This window comes from Cupressus sempervirens, chromosome 1, assembly GCF_028749045.1.
Source record: "Cupressus sempervirens isolate cs-2001-9-10 chromosome 1, ASM2874904v1, whole genome shotgun sequence".
NCBI classification, from domain to species: Eukaryota; Viridiplantae; Streptophyta; class Pinopsida; order Cupressales; family Cupressaceae; genus Cupressus; species Cupressus sempervirens.
This window is the reverse complement of record NC_143118.1, coordinates 236,164,020-236,178,612: the sequence shown is the minus strand read 5'-3', so window position 1 is coordinate 236,178,612 and position 14,593 is coordinate 236,164,020. Positions and strand designations below refer to the sequence as shown.

The 14,593-nt window shown below is 34.2% G+C and overlaps 1 protein-coding gene across 1 annotated transcript in view; it reads left to right on the top strand.

The window, feature by feature from the left end:
• Window positions 1–14,593, top strand: part of LOC149577032 (testis- and ovary-specific PAZ domain protein) — a 90,770-nt gene that overhangs the window by 43,147 nt on the left and 33,030 nt on the right. The gene's annotated exons all lie outside the window — the stretch shown is intronic.

Here is a 14,593-nt window from a genome sequence, read left to right as displayed (position 1 = left end):
GGGGAAGAAGTCGAAGTGATTCACATTCTGCCTTTTCTTTTGTTTTCCTTTGTAATTATTGAAATGTGACAAATTGGTGCCTTGCCATTTGTCAATCTTGAGAAGATGAACTGATTGAACTTCCATTGTAATGGTCCTCTCGAAATTGTATATGTATGAGATTGAAATATTAATGAAAGGTCGGTGAATTTTGGTGTGAAGTACTTTTTGTTGCAGAGACAATTAAATGGTATTTTATATCAATTATTTTCTATTCTAGTTTCTGTTAGATTTAGTCTTATGTTTTCTCTTTTGTTTGAGTTGAAACGAGGAAAGAGGAGAGTTTCACTCCCTTGTTTCGAAGTAACGAATGAATGTGATAGCTAGTGTCATTGTTCATTTAAAGAGAAATCCCTTCAGCATTCTCTGTTTGTTAATCATAGTTCAGATTGAGATTAACTTAGTCCAGTATTAGCTATTACTTAGTTAAGTTTTGTGAATTCATAAGACATGTGGATTCATAAACTTATTTAAATACTCTGAAATTTTTATTTGCCTGAGTTAGATCTTGTTTAGGTCTGGCTTGGTTCTACCTCTTCTGTTCTTGGGTCAAGAACACACCCCATATTAGTTTTAGGAGAAAAACATAATTCATTTCAAATCCATTTCAGGGAGCTGTACCTACCAATTCAAAGAAAAGCCAATTCATCCATAAGTGGCTTTTTAATTTTTTCTAATGAGATATTGTTCCAAGTTTGGGCATTTAAGAGTCATTAAAGAGAACAAATCTGTTTATTAACACATACCAGATAGAAAATTGTTGGATTCATTGATAAAGTGTGAATGTCATTAAAATAATGATCCATCGAGCCATATAAAAACTTAGAAAATCTCAGACCTCTTGTGTATCATTATAATGACATTGGGATAAATACACGAGTTGGATTCCTATCTATGTGGAACATCTTGTCTTAGTATCTAGCTTGGTAATATTAGAATCCTCAACCTTTAAATAAAAAATCCTGATGAAAACCATAATCAACATCCTACTCATCAAATGGATTGGAACAGGACAAAGAAGCAATCTATCTCAATTAGATGGAAGAAAATAGATTACAGAATATAATGGGCACATATGACTTACTCAAGAATCTATCAATGCCTCGGTAACAATGCACCATGACATGGCGAAGAAATGGTGATTGTAGAATTGAAGGCTACTGCATATTCTTTTAGCCACGGATGGAATATTATTATTATTATGAGTGTGGATTGAGTAATAATTAACAAAGCAAGACTAAGATAAAAAATGTTTGAAGGAATATGGTGAATAATGTAACAAATGGATTTTCATAACAAAATAAAGGTGATCTAGAAAGAGTTTTCATCAACTAATTATTGAAACAAAATATATTGAATTCCTTTTCATGAGACATTAACTGATTTTAACTACCAACGATTAACTGAGATAACAAAACTCAATTAAAATAACTGTAATAATGATTAACTGAAATAACTATAATAACGATCAATTGAAATAACTATACTAACGATCAACTAAAATAATTGTATTAATGATTAACTAAAATAACTATAATAATGATCATCTGAAATAACTATAACAATGATCAACTATAATAACTATAATAACAATTAACTGAAATAACGATTTACTATCTTTCCTTGCATACAAGTAAAGTAAATGCATAACATGTGATGAAAAGAAGAACATACGAGAAGTATTTGGCGAGTCTTTAATTGGTTGTGCAAGCCTCAACTTTTGGTAAGAGGAGAAGCATTAACTTAGGCTTAACCTCCCAACCTCGGACCATATTCATCCCCACACAATCTATTAAATAGAAAGGCCCTTTCTACCCCGAGAATAGGCTTGGGATACTTTTAGTCCAGCCACCTGAGCATTTCGGTGTTTAGAATGTCCGCACAATTATGGACGAACATGTCTGAATAACTGGCACTATTGACATCAGTGATCATAAATGGCAAACATGCCTTTAATGACCTTGGCCAAGGTTTTTTGATGGGTTCAATGACCCAATCACCACTGCTCGACTTGACAACAGGGGAACAATAGTATGAACAGGCATGAGCTATTAAATGAAATTAATCTAGAATTGTTGTGTCATGTCTGACTTTTATCTCTATGTTATTGCAGATTCCATCTCACCTCTTCACCTTTTCCATGGCTATACAGCCTGTGAGTCTCAAGTGTTCGAATCTTAGAGCAATCAGCTATCTCTGTTGATCCTCAACTGATATAAGAATATTATATGTTTCCAGCTTATCACATTCTGTGCTCTAAGAAATGTAACTTTAAGTCTTGCAGAATAATACCATTTGATTTTGATATTCAACGGCATAATGAAGATATGATATCATATCATGGATACTTGGCTTTTACTCATCATAAATAGTTCTGACCTAAAGAGGGACTAACCGATGATATTTTAAACAAAGATAATTTGCGACATATTTTGGAACTATATCTTATTCTTATAATATTTAAAATGCAATAATATCTGAAAATAAAACATATTACAATCTCTGGGATACGGGGCAACCACATAACCTGGTAAAATCTGGAAATATAATGGAGTATTGTTGGATGCTATCAATCAGCCCCACCCTTCATAGAAGAACTTTGGTTGCAGATTTAGCATAGTTACTAATCTTATGCTTCAGCAAGGAAAATATATGATGAGTTTATAAGTCACGACAAAGAAATAAACTGAGGGAATTCAGTTGTAAAAATGCAGAGATATTTTGTGAGTAGGAATGCCCATGGTCTCTCATGGCTCCATAATATAAGGAAATATTCGAAAACATTTTGGCTTCCAAGAAGCCGTAACTTAAAAGAAAAGGACTTGGCTTCTTGAATGCCCGTATGCCAAATATGCTTTTCGGGTTCTAGCAAAAATTTGAATAAATAAGGAAAAAGATATGGAGGTTATAAATCAAGGATAATTATAATATATATCTATCTACTTGCACATAGATGTACTTATGAGGTGGCATCATAATATTTATTTTATAAAAATAATATTATGGTGTCACTTTTATTCCTATATCTATGTGCACCTACATAGGTATACATTATAATGATGTGGTGGAAAAGTCAATAAAAAACCATTTGAGGTATGATTGTACCTGATGTTCAAGTTGCTAGGTCCTTACCAAGGCAATTAAAGGTCATACTTATCAACCCAATAATTGGACTAAGTTAGTATCCCATTCCGTTGATCCCGTTTAGCAATGCTTCTCCCTTTCATCTTTTCCTACAATCACTTGTGCAACATTTTCATGATAATAACAAGTTCCATAATAATTCCATAATAACATTTAATATGGATACAGAATTTAATTATTAACCATAATTCCAAAATCAAGCAACTGCTAATCATCACATGACAAACAATGGATAACGGCCATCTTCATTGAACAGTTAACATAATGAAAACAACATTTATATTTAACTACCCTTTTCACATGATTATGAAAGAAAATCTATTCAATTCAATGGCTATACATAAATTTTAAATTAGGTCAAAATTTGGGCTGTAACAAATTATATATATATATATATATATATACAAGAAGACATATATAAGGAAATAAGACTCTGAATAGTACTCTAAAATTATATTGGAAACTACAAAGGGCTGTAAGAAAGCAATAAGAACATCATCATATTAAATGGGAAATAACCCTCATTTGACTTGATTACTGTCACCATAAATAATGCCACCTGGCAAGAAAGTGTCCACGTAAGAAACATCTAAGCATACACAAGGGAAAGCGATTCATTATTGCCATAACCCTTTGAAGCAAATAACTTAATTATATCGCCGCAAGTCAAAGGGATAAAAGGAGTGCCAAAAACAGGAGGATGATGTGGAGATACATTTGATACCTTAGGCATAGTAAATAAGCCATTGCCCCGCTTATCATGTATGACTAACTCACAGTAGGACTCGATTGTTGACTTAGAAGTGGGTCATCATGCCATCAAAACTTGCAACACTAGATTACTTATGAAAACAAGGATTTCATCCTCAATAGATATGGATATCAAGTCATTGGCAGGATTAAAGAAGAGGCTCACACTTAACAAAATTAAATTATCTACCTCTTGGCTGATGTGACACCCAAGGCGATCGCAAGGTGATAAATGCATCAATTCCATTGATCTCATTAAAAGGTAAGTATTGAGGTAAGTCAATTGTGATAATTAATTTGTGTTTGCAAAATGGTAATGATTTATTATCTATACGTGTATTAACATATAAATATTATTGAAAGTTTGAATATATAACACATGTATTTTTATATGTATAATTACATTTAATGATATTTAATAAGTTGATATAATGATTGTGAGATCTAATATGAGAGTATGAAAGATTAAGTTCTATTATTGAAAATATAATAAAAAATACTATAATCATTTATGTTATTGTTAGTAATAGGCAGCATTAAATTTCTAATAGCCAAATTAACATTCTACTATTAAGCTTAATGAATGTTTGGACCTTTAATGGATGAAAAGAGAAAGTTGAAACTTAGAAAGAAGTTGTCATATTTGATGTGATGCAAAAGTGTTCAAGGATATAAGAGTGGGAATTTTACATTGTGGGGGGAATAATAACCAATGTTTCATTCCCACTTAAACCATCTTTAGAAAGGAGATGTTCCATGACTCTCATGAGAAAATAAATACTCGTACTTTTTACATTTATCTATTCATTTATTTATAATCCTATATGTCCTACCAAGAGCTATATACCTTGAGCTTTTCCTCCATGAATGTTCTTGTAGGAAAAAGAGAAAGATTGAAATTCAGAGGGAGGTTGACATTTGAGGCAACCTTGAAAGAGAGGGGGCATATAGAGGATATGATTCAATCAACCTTTGGTGATCTTGATCATATTAATTTAGAGGTAGTAAACCACGTAGTGATGGATTCACCAATGATATAAATTTGGAATACATAGATGCAAGATGTGCGTAATATAGGTTTAATCAAAAGATCAAACAAATACCTTTGCATGAACAAAGGAAATTTGAGTTGTTGTGAGACATTAATGAAGCTTTTAAGAATTCGTTTGAACCATCTTTGAGTCTCTCTTTGATGAATGAAACTCTATGTATGAGTTGTAGATTCATTCATGTGGCACAATTATACTCAATCAAGATATTGGTGTATCGTCAGCGAGTTTAAGAAAATGGAAGGACATGTTTTTTTTCTGCTGTTAAGCTTAATGAATGTTTGGACCTTCAATGGATGAAAAGAGCAAGTTGGAACTTAGAAAGAAGTTGTCATTTTTGATGTGATGCAAAAGTGTTCAATGATATAAGAGTGGGAATTTTACATTGTGGGGGGAATAATAATCAATGTTCCATTCCCACTTGAACCATCTTTAGAAAGGAGATGTTCTATGACCCTCATGAGTAGGTCTAAGGATGTTCTTGCAGGAAAGGAAGGTTGGTACTTTACACGTGCTACCAAATATTGTGCTGACTCAATCTAATGATAGTAGCTCCAACGACGTTGATGATCGAGATGGATAAAATGAGGCTCTTGAAGCAAATATCTTTGATGATTGAGATTATGAGATCCTTTTACATTAAGAGGGAGTATGACACTTCTTCAAAGGCAACATAGGAGCTTAGAAGAGTGATACTTAGAGGGAGTCTAGAAATACATGTGTGTGACCGTATGATTTTGATGGGCCTACTTCTATGTATATCATGAGGAAGTGATGACTTATCGCCAGAAAATCAGAAAATTGATATCAGATTCAGAGGGAGTCTGAGAGCCATCCTTGGGTGAAGAGAGTCTCAAAGGGAGTAACCATAGGACTTGACTTCCTAGGACCATTGTTTAGAGCGAGAATTTTTTAGGTGCAATCCTTTGTGAATGATATCTTCTCTATGAGGAGAAGTTCTTAGTGAAATTCCTTGTAATGCATTATTTTGTGCGAGAGAGAATTGAGGTGAAAGCCTTTGTACCACCCTCTGACTTGGTTCATGGTGGTTACTATTTCGCATATGATATGTAATGAAAGGTTACGATTTTTCATTGACATATATAAACACAAGTTAACCATTGTAAGGTGACGATCTTATAAATGGTAGACTTGATATCATGACAAATTTCATTAAGTTGTTTTTCTAGAGTGCTGGAAGTCATGATAACGGAAGTATCATGATTGGATAGAAGGTAACCATTGTAAGGTGACAATCTTATAAATGATAGACTTGTTATCATGACAGACTTCATTAAGTTGTCCCAAATTGCTGGAAGTCATGATAATGAACGTATCATGATCAAACTTCATTAAGTTGTCCCAGAGTGCCGGAGATCATGATACTTGTCATTGTAGAGACCATGACATTGTGATTTCTTGTTATCTGATAGACTATTTTAAATCGTTGTCCCGAAGTGCTGGAAATCAAATAACTCATATCCTTTTAGGATATAACATATTCTTTTGGTAGGCATCAAGGATTTGATGCTAGTGCACATACCAAAAGAATATAAATATGATGAATATCATATGATTGATATTTCTTGTTGAATCATACTTCGGATTATATTGAAATATAACATCTAAGTTGATGGATTTATGTTGATATCCTTAAATGTGTCATTTTAAAAATATCATATTGAGATGATATCTCTCCATATTCTTGAGAGCATAATGTGTTCTATAAAGCCTCCCTAGCTAAGAGGGAGTGTTAAAGTTGTAGCTTTAGTCAGATTCATTCAATCTGAAATACATTGTTGTTAATGATAAATCATCATTTCCTATATATACTTATTCATATAGTAATAATATATATTATAGTATTTAATACATATATATATTATACAAATTATTTAATATATTAATTAAATGATGATTAAACCTTAGAGACATTTCTCTTCATGAGACACGTCTCCTCTCATATTTATATGAAATCCAAATCTGCATTTAGAACACATCAATTACATTGGCAATGTTAGTACATTTGTAAAAAATGATCCATGTTACTCAACACTAAGGGGCCCAACTGCTGCTCTGCCTGGTGGTTATCAAGGGTTGCATGGATCTTTTGTTGAAAAACAACTTGTTGAGGTGGTAAGGTTGGTCGTGTTTTTTGGTTGGAGATGCTTTTGTTAGGACATTGGTTGGTGTAGTGGTCTCTGCCACATATAAAACAGCCCTTGGTTGGTCCCTTCCTCTCATTTCCCTTATTGCCATTGCTACCGTTGAAATTTCCTTTAGTTTCTTTGCTTTTATTTACCTTGAAATCAGATTTGTCGAGCTTCAAGTTTTTGAAGCTCTTTTTGTGAGCCCCAGATTAAGAATTGGTGGCATTCTAGATGACCTTTCTTTTGTTGTCTCGGATGGAATCATCCTTCTTAACTTTGTGTTCCTAACGAATGACCCTTTCAAGGGCTTCTTCCATGACATCCACTGCTCCCCCAATTTTGTTATTGAGCCCCATCACAAATTTCCTAACCTTGAGGTTCTTGTTTGCTGATAAGAAGGGACATATTTCAATAGTTTGGTGTATTGTTAGGTCCCCTTGCTTGAGGCTCTAAAAGTCCAACAACTTCTGATCATAAAAAGTTTGGGGTAGCCATTGGTTCTTGAAGATGGTGACAATTCTGTCCCAGGTGATATCGATAGTCTTGATGCTCAATTCTATCTTAGTGTTTTCCCGCCAAGTAGTTGCTTCCCCAAAAACTTAGGAAGTTCCACAAACCGCCTTAGATGATTCAGAGAAATTTCTGATCTCAAATTATTGTTCCATTTCTGTTAACCAAGCCTCAACAGCTTCACTGGATTTAGATCCAAGAAATCTAGGGGTTTAATCTTCTTAGTGTCAGTTGACAGATAACTGACTATCTCCTATTTCGTTTATTTTTTGGATGGTGTTTTAAGAGGTTTGGTTTTGTGTGCACTATGAGAAGATAACTCTTTCTCAATTCTAGGAGGGGAGGAGTGGGTATCCTCCTATCCTTGCGCAAGTTGAGTTGTCATTGTATTTATTCTTTTCTCCATGTTCTCCATCTTAGTTTGGGTGTCCCGCAAGACTTGGACCAGTAAGTCCATGGGATTTTGAGGAATGGTCCCACTGGACATCTCATTCTCTACATTGTTTCCGTTGTTTGCCATTGTGTTTGTTTCCTGATATATACAATTGGTTCCTTTATCAATATTATGTTTTCGTACAATGCTCAGGAAAAGAGAGAAGATACAATTGTTTGCTCAAAATAAATTAAATACAAAATGCCATTTGTTCCCATTATTCTTCAATAAACAAATAGAGATCTGTTGCTACTGCAACCATTTTTATTTACGAAATTCCTCCCCCTTCTCTGGCTACATAAAGATACTTTATCAAAATTTTCTTTAAGGGAGATGGACACCCTATTCTTGGGTATTCTATATGTTTCCTTCCTTGGGCTTTTCCTACCCTTTACAAGATACATAGTAGACCATAAGTGGATTTGTTTGTTTAACATTCCATGTTTCAATAAGTTTGTTTATCATAATTGCCTTTTTGGCACGAGTCCACTTGACTCGCTCCTTGATCTGAAGCAAAGAATGGGCTAGAGTTTCATCGTCCCTGGGTATAATACAATAGGAGTAATCAAATTTTGACATGTTTTTAATCATAAAGAAGAATATGGGATGATGAGGTTTCTTTCAAGTAGTCATTAGGGTGTGCATCCTGTTTTCGTTTTAACATTACATTTTCAGTTTTAAATGAGATAGCAGATATATTGTCATTGTATTTATTCTTTTCTCCATGTTCTCCATCTTAGTTTGGGTGTCCCGCAAGACTTGGACCAGTAAGTCCATGGGATTTTGAGGAATGGTCCCACTGGACATCTCATTCTCTACATTGTTTCCGTTGTTTGCCATTGTGTTTGTTTCCTGATATATACAATTGGTTCCTTTATCAATATTATGTTTTCGTACAATGCTCAGGAAAAGAGAGAAGATACAATTGTTTGCTCAAAATAAATTAAATACAAAATGCCATTTGTTCCCATTATTCTTCAATAAACAAATAGAGATCTGTTGCTACTGCAACCATTTTTATTTACGAAATTCCTCCCCCTTCTCTGGCTACATAAAGATACTTTATCAAAATTTTCTGTAAGGGAGATGGACACCCTATTCTTGGGTATTCTATATGTTTCCTTCCTTGGGCTTTTCCTACCCTTTACAAGATACATAGTAGACCATAAGTGGATTTGTTTGTTTAACATTCCATGTTTCAATAAGTTTGTTTATCATAATTGCCTTTTTGGCATGAGTCCACTTGACTCGCTCCTTGATCTGAAGCAAAGAATGGGCTAGAGTTTCATCGTCCCTGGGTATAATACAATAGGAGTAATCAAATTTTGACATGTTTTTAATCATAAAGAAGAATATGGGATGATGAGGTTTCTTTCAAGTAGTCATTAGGGTGTGCATCCTGTTTTCGTTTTAACATTACATTTTCAGTTTTAAATGAGATAGCAGATATATGCACAACATGGAATGAACAAATTCGCAGCAAAGTAATAGGAATGTTATCCTAGATATGGAGCACAGGAGTATGAAATCTGCAAAGATAGGGAATTCGCAAAAGGTAGCATGTGCGGACACTTTTGCTGATAAATATGAATCACATAAGAGAAAGCCCATTTTACTCTCTCTCATGAGCATGCTCGGTTACGAGCAAGATGAGGAAGGTGGCAATGTTAAGAGTTACATTCAAGAGTCTTTAAAGAGACCGATAACAATGCGGTTATTTCCAAAGAAGAAAAGAAATATTTGGAAAATAACATAAAATATAATTAAAACATAGCCAAAGTTTGAAAAATAATAATTCCGCTCACAAGGTCTTAATATAAGGATACCACCCTATATCTATCTATACATGTATATGCATTTGCACAGATATATATAGACACGTGATATTCTAAGCATATGTATCTTGGGTATACATCTCATTTTAAGTGGGTGTATACACTCATGTATGTCTCATTTGAATTACGCATACACACACGCGCATACACACACACACACACATGTACAAGTATATATAGGTACCATGGTATCATTATATTAAGACATGTTAGTTATCATAGGGACTTCTGTAGTTCATATCAATATATAAAGGTAACAATTTTGTTTCATTTAATTAGTTTATCATCTTGTTAAATATGTAGACCGGGTTAGCTCATGGTGATCATTTGGTATCCTCTTGTTGCCTAGTCTGGTTTTTCCCTTGACCAAGGTGGTTTAGGATCCATACCTGTTAGCTCAATGGTAGGTGGTGCTCGCATGCCCTTTCCTTTATGTGCAATGCTTCCCCCCCTTCATCGCGTTCTTATAGGAAGAAATTTTACCATGGTAATGACATATTTCTCATTATTTAATCAAATCAAATTTACTATAAGAAGTATTCATATGACCATAACGATTAACTAAATTGAAAATTCCATGAATTTATAATGAAAAACCAACACTTCCATTCCACATGAACCATAATGATTAACTAACCTAACCAAATAAACTTACTTCACATTAAGTTCCCAACTATAAAGAGCATTATAATTTTAATAAAAAATAGTGATGTAACTAAAAATATAGTTCAACTTTTCCATTTCAACCCCAACTCCAACTGCTAACCTCTACTACTACTTCTGCTTCTACTATGAATGCAAGGAATCATGGATGAATTTGGACTCTACTAGATGTAATCTCCCCAACGACTCTAACTGCCTAGTGCAAGCTTCTAAGAATATGCTCAAATGGTTTTCAAATCAATATCTACCCTCTTTAATCCCATCAAATGGATGCAAATGAAAGATCTAATATCAATTAAAAAAAAGTATTTTCAATCATCGACTTACCGCACAAGGCACCCTTACCATTAGCAAGACGCTAGTGGCCCGGATTTGTTGAGTCATTCAAGTGAACATCCACAATGACTTCCATCCAACTAAAAAACTTCTAAACAATATGAAATGAAATACTAAACTAAGTGAGGAAACATTTAGTGTAATATATATAACTTTCCTTTTTGAACAATTCTTTGACTTAGGCCGGGAAACATTAAGTGTTTTGCAAATCTGACTGAAAGGTGTTAAAAAAATGAAAGTTTGGAGATTTTGGGGACATAGTTGTTTCTGATATAAGATGGACAATGCCTAGATAAGGTTGGAATCCGACCTGGTTTGGCCATTAATGCCCCAAAATCGCAGATTTACGACCCCTCATTCTATTTCAAAACATTAGGATCTCTTGAAATCAGCCTTAACATTGGCAGCACTTTGTATTGAGGGGCAGATCAATGTTTGATTCCCGACCCTCGCGATCAGGTAAATCCACATTGGACTGCAATCTTTTATGTCAAATATACATGGAGGCGAGCTGGAGTTATTTTTAATTTTAATTAATTCTTTATGAGTGGCTAAAGGCCAGGTCTTTTCTCTTTACCTATGCTTATTTAAGTCATTTTCCCACCAAATCAAAAACAAACCAAGCTCTGCAATTAGATAGCGAAGTTCCCCCTAATGAACAGCGAATTTGGACAGTCAATTACCTGTTGATAAGGCAGAGATTTTTCCTTAACAAGACAGCAAGCTGTTCCATACAGTGACAAATCACCTCAAGGCAACAATTCTATAAAATCTGAGATCTGAAGAAAGCAATAATGTTGGGCAAGGTAGGCAGTTTTCTCTTGGTAGGTCCTGATTGGAAGGTAAAATTACTGGATTCTGAAAATCTTTTGGGATGCATTTTATCACTCATTTTTAGATTTTTTTAGTGCACAAGAGGTGGTTAAGCCCTTGTTACGAATCCCAAGGGGAGCACTCTTTTGCCAATAATCTCCCTCTCAGCATTCCTCAAGGGTTTGAGGATTCAAACTTGTGACCAAGCTTTGATACCAATTGTTAGAAAGTAAAGTCCACCAATACAACTGAGGAGGGGTGGGGGGGTGAATCAGTTGTATGCCAACTATAACTTAAACCCAACTTCAATCCAACTTCAATAATGTGAATAATGCCAAGAGATAGAATGTATACAATGATTCAATGATTTGTTAACTAGGGAAACCCTTGGTAAGAGGGAAGACCCTAGTGGGGATGGAACCCGCAATATGATGTACTTATATTTAAGTTCCTTGTGAAAGGATGTGACCCAGTTAGGACTCGAATACAATACAATCAATACATATAGTCCCTGTTAGCTACCACTTGAAGGTGTGGATTCCACCTTTTCATTTGGCAAGCTACCACTTGATGGAGTGGATTCCACCTTTTCATTTGGCGAGTGATTTCTTAAAACACGGCCTTGCTCCCCTTTTTAACACTAGTGATTAACTCAACTCAACATCGACTCTTTAACTCCTTGTTCTCACACTTCGCCAATTTATTGCCATTTTTCAATTTTTTGGACATCTTGATTTTTAAGACTAAGAAGCCCTCAAAAATTAAAAATGTTGGCACTCTACTCTACCACCCAGACCTACCATCAGAAAGCATAAAGAGGCATCCCCATTTGTAATGGCGAGACTATGTGAACCTCACAACATGACCTATACCCCAAAGTACCTAGTGGTGTGGTACCCCTTAAGGGTGTACCTTGTAATGTAGTTTTATATCACACACTAATAGTCCATTACATGCATCGATTTTGATTTCCTATATTTAGGGAAGTCTTTTACAACAACTATTTTTTCATAGACAAGTTCTAACATAATATCATTCTACATATTTTTTTTAACAAACAGACTAATAATAAGTGCTTTCTAAACAACTTAATATTATGACTTAGTTTATAAGACTAACTTAAATAGCCACATTAAAAATAGTTTCTAGCACAAATACCAGCAGTTTACTCCACCTTGGATTTTTTTATGGCTAGTGCATTTGTAAAATTGGTTTTTATAGGGTTAAAGGGGCTCTAATCATACTTTTTCTATGTTTCAAAAGGGCATTTAAATGGATTTTCTGCACCATGTGTCTTTTAAACACTCACTACCGGAAACATCCCAATTTTTTTTGCCAATTTGGGGAAGGCTGAGGACATTTTTGACGTGCCCTTGCATCCCCCAGACATCGCTACTCTGGGGTGGCACTCTTTTTACCTGCATGCATCCTCATGTTACATTGTTCGAAGTTCTCTAGTCTTCAGATTCAGATTAAGAATGTTCAAGTTGACATGTTCTTTGATTCTTGGTTCCAATCAAAATCTTGCTTTGGATGGTATTTAACTCCACAAGCAATATGCGTTTGGATTGGATCATGAATGTTGCTTATTTGACAGTTACTAGGTAATTGAAATGAATGTCTAGTGTTAACCAGAAGTTTATGAACTAAATGTTTGTAGATGTTTCTTTGGATGTAAGGTATTCCTGTTGTTCGTATCTACATTCAATTGCTATGTTTTATAGATGGGAAAACAAATACCACTTGGTCAAGGATGTATAAAAGTTCATTTTGCTTGTCCACAAGTGCAAGTCCAATCAATCTTAGGTCCATAATATACAAGCAAGGAGGAGGTTTGAAATAAGCACCTAGATCATTCCCCTCAAGGAAAGAAGTGTCAAGACTTGATACAGTTGCCCCATTTGTACCATAACAGTTTAGACCAACATCCTCCATGGTGGGGAGGTGTGGTCAGAAAATGGGTTAGAAAATGTGTCAAGATGCAAGACAGCTCTATTAAGAATATAGCTTTATTCAGATTGAAGCATTTGAATTTATTATGGCTATGAACATATGATTGTGATGTTGCTATAATAATATATTCAAATATATATATATATATATATATATATATATATTCATATTGTTAAATACTTTAATATAATTATAAAGTCAAACCATATTAAATATTGTTATATTATAACATGAATCGGTAAAGGCAATCAATGTTTTGAAGGCATTGTTATTGGTTATGAAGAGTCACGATCTCATGAGAGGTTGTGACTCCTGTGGCGTTTGCCACGCGAAAGTCACACCCTCTCATGATATCGTGACCCCTTCCCAAGATATATATGCATTACAATCGGGTGACTGTTCTAACATATTGAATCAATAACTGTGGCATTTATGATATGAACTACAGTCATCAGATTATATATATTACTAACAGTCTCTGCTTGCAGCAATACTGAGATCAGAAATAATCAAGATACTTCAACTTGTATACAAGGATCTGAAACTGTTCATTGGTTTCTGACATTACTGAACTTAGATTTTCTCTAGAATAGATCCATATTCTTTATATGGTATCAGAGCCTAACTAGAGAAAAATTCTAAAGACAAACTTACAATATTCTTTTTCTTATACAAGGCTATTTTCTACCTCATCCAAAATAGTGAACGAAATCGAAGTAGAAGACAGATTGGAAGGGGTAGTAAACTTTTGGAAAATTCGAATAATAACATTACTTGAAGAACTCGAACTAGATTCTTTCATAGAAAATGATATTAAAATGCCTGAAGAAGAATAAGAAAAAACTACTTGGGAAAGACGGAACAATAAAGCTAAAAAAATTATAATTGATGCTGTCAGGCATCATATAATTCCTTCCC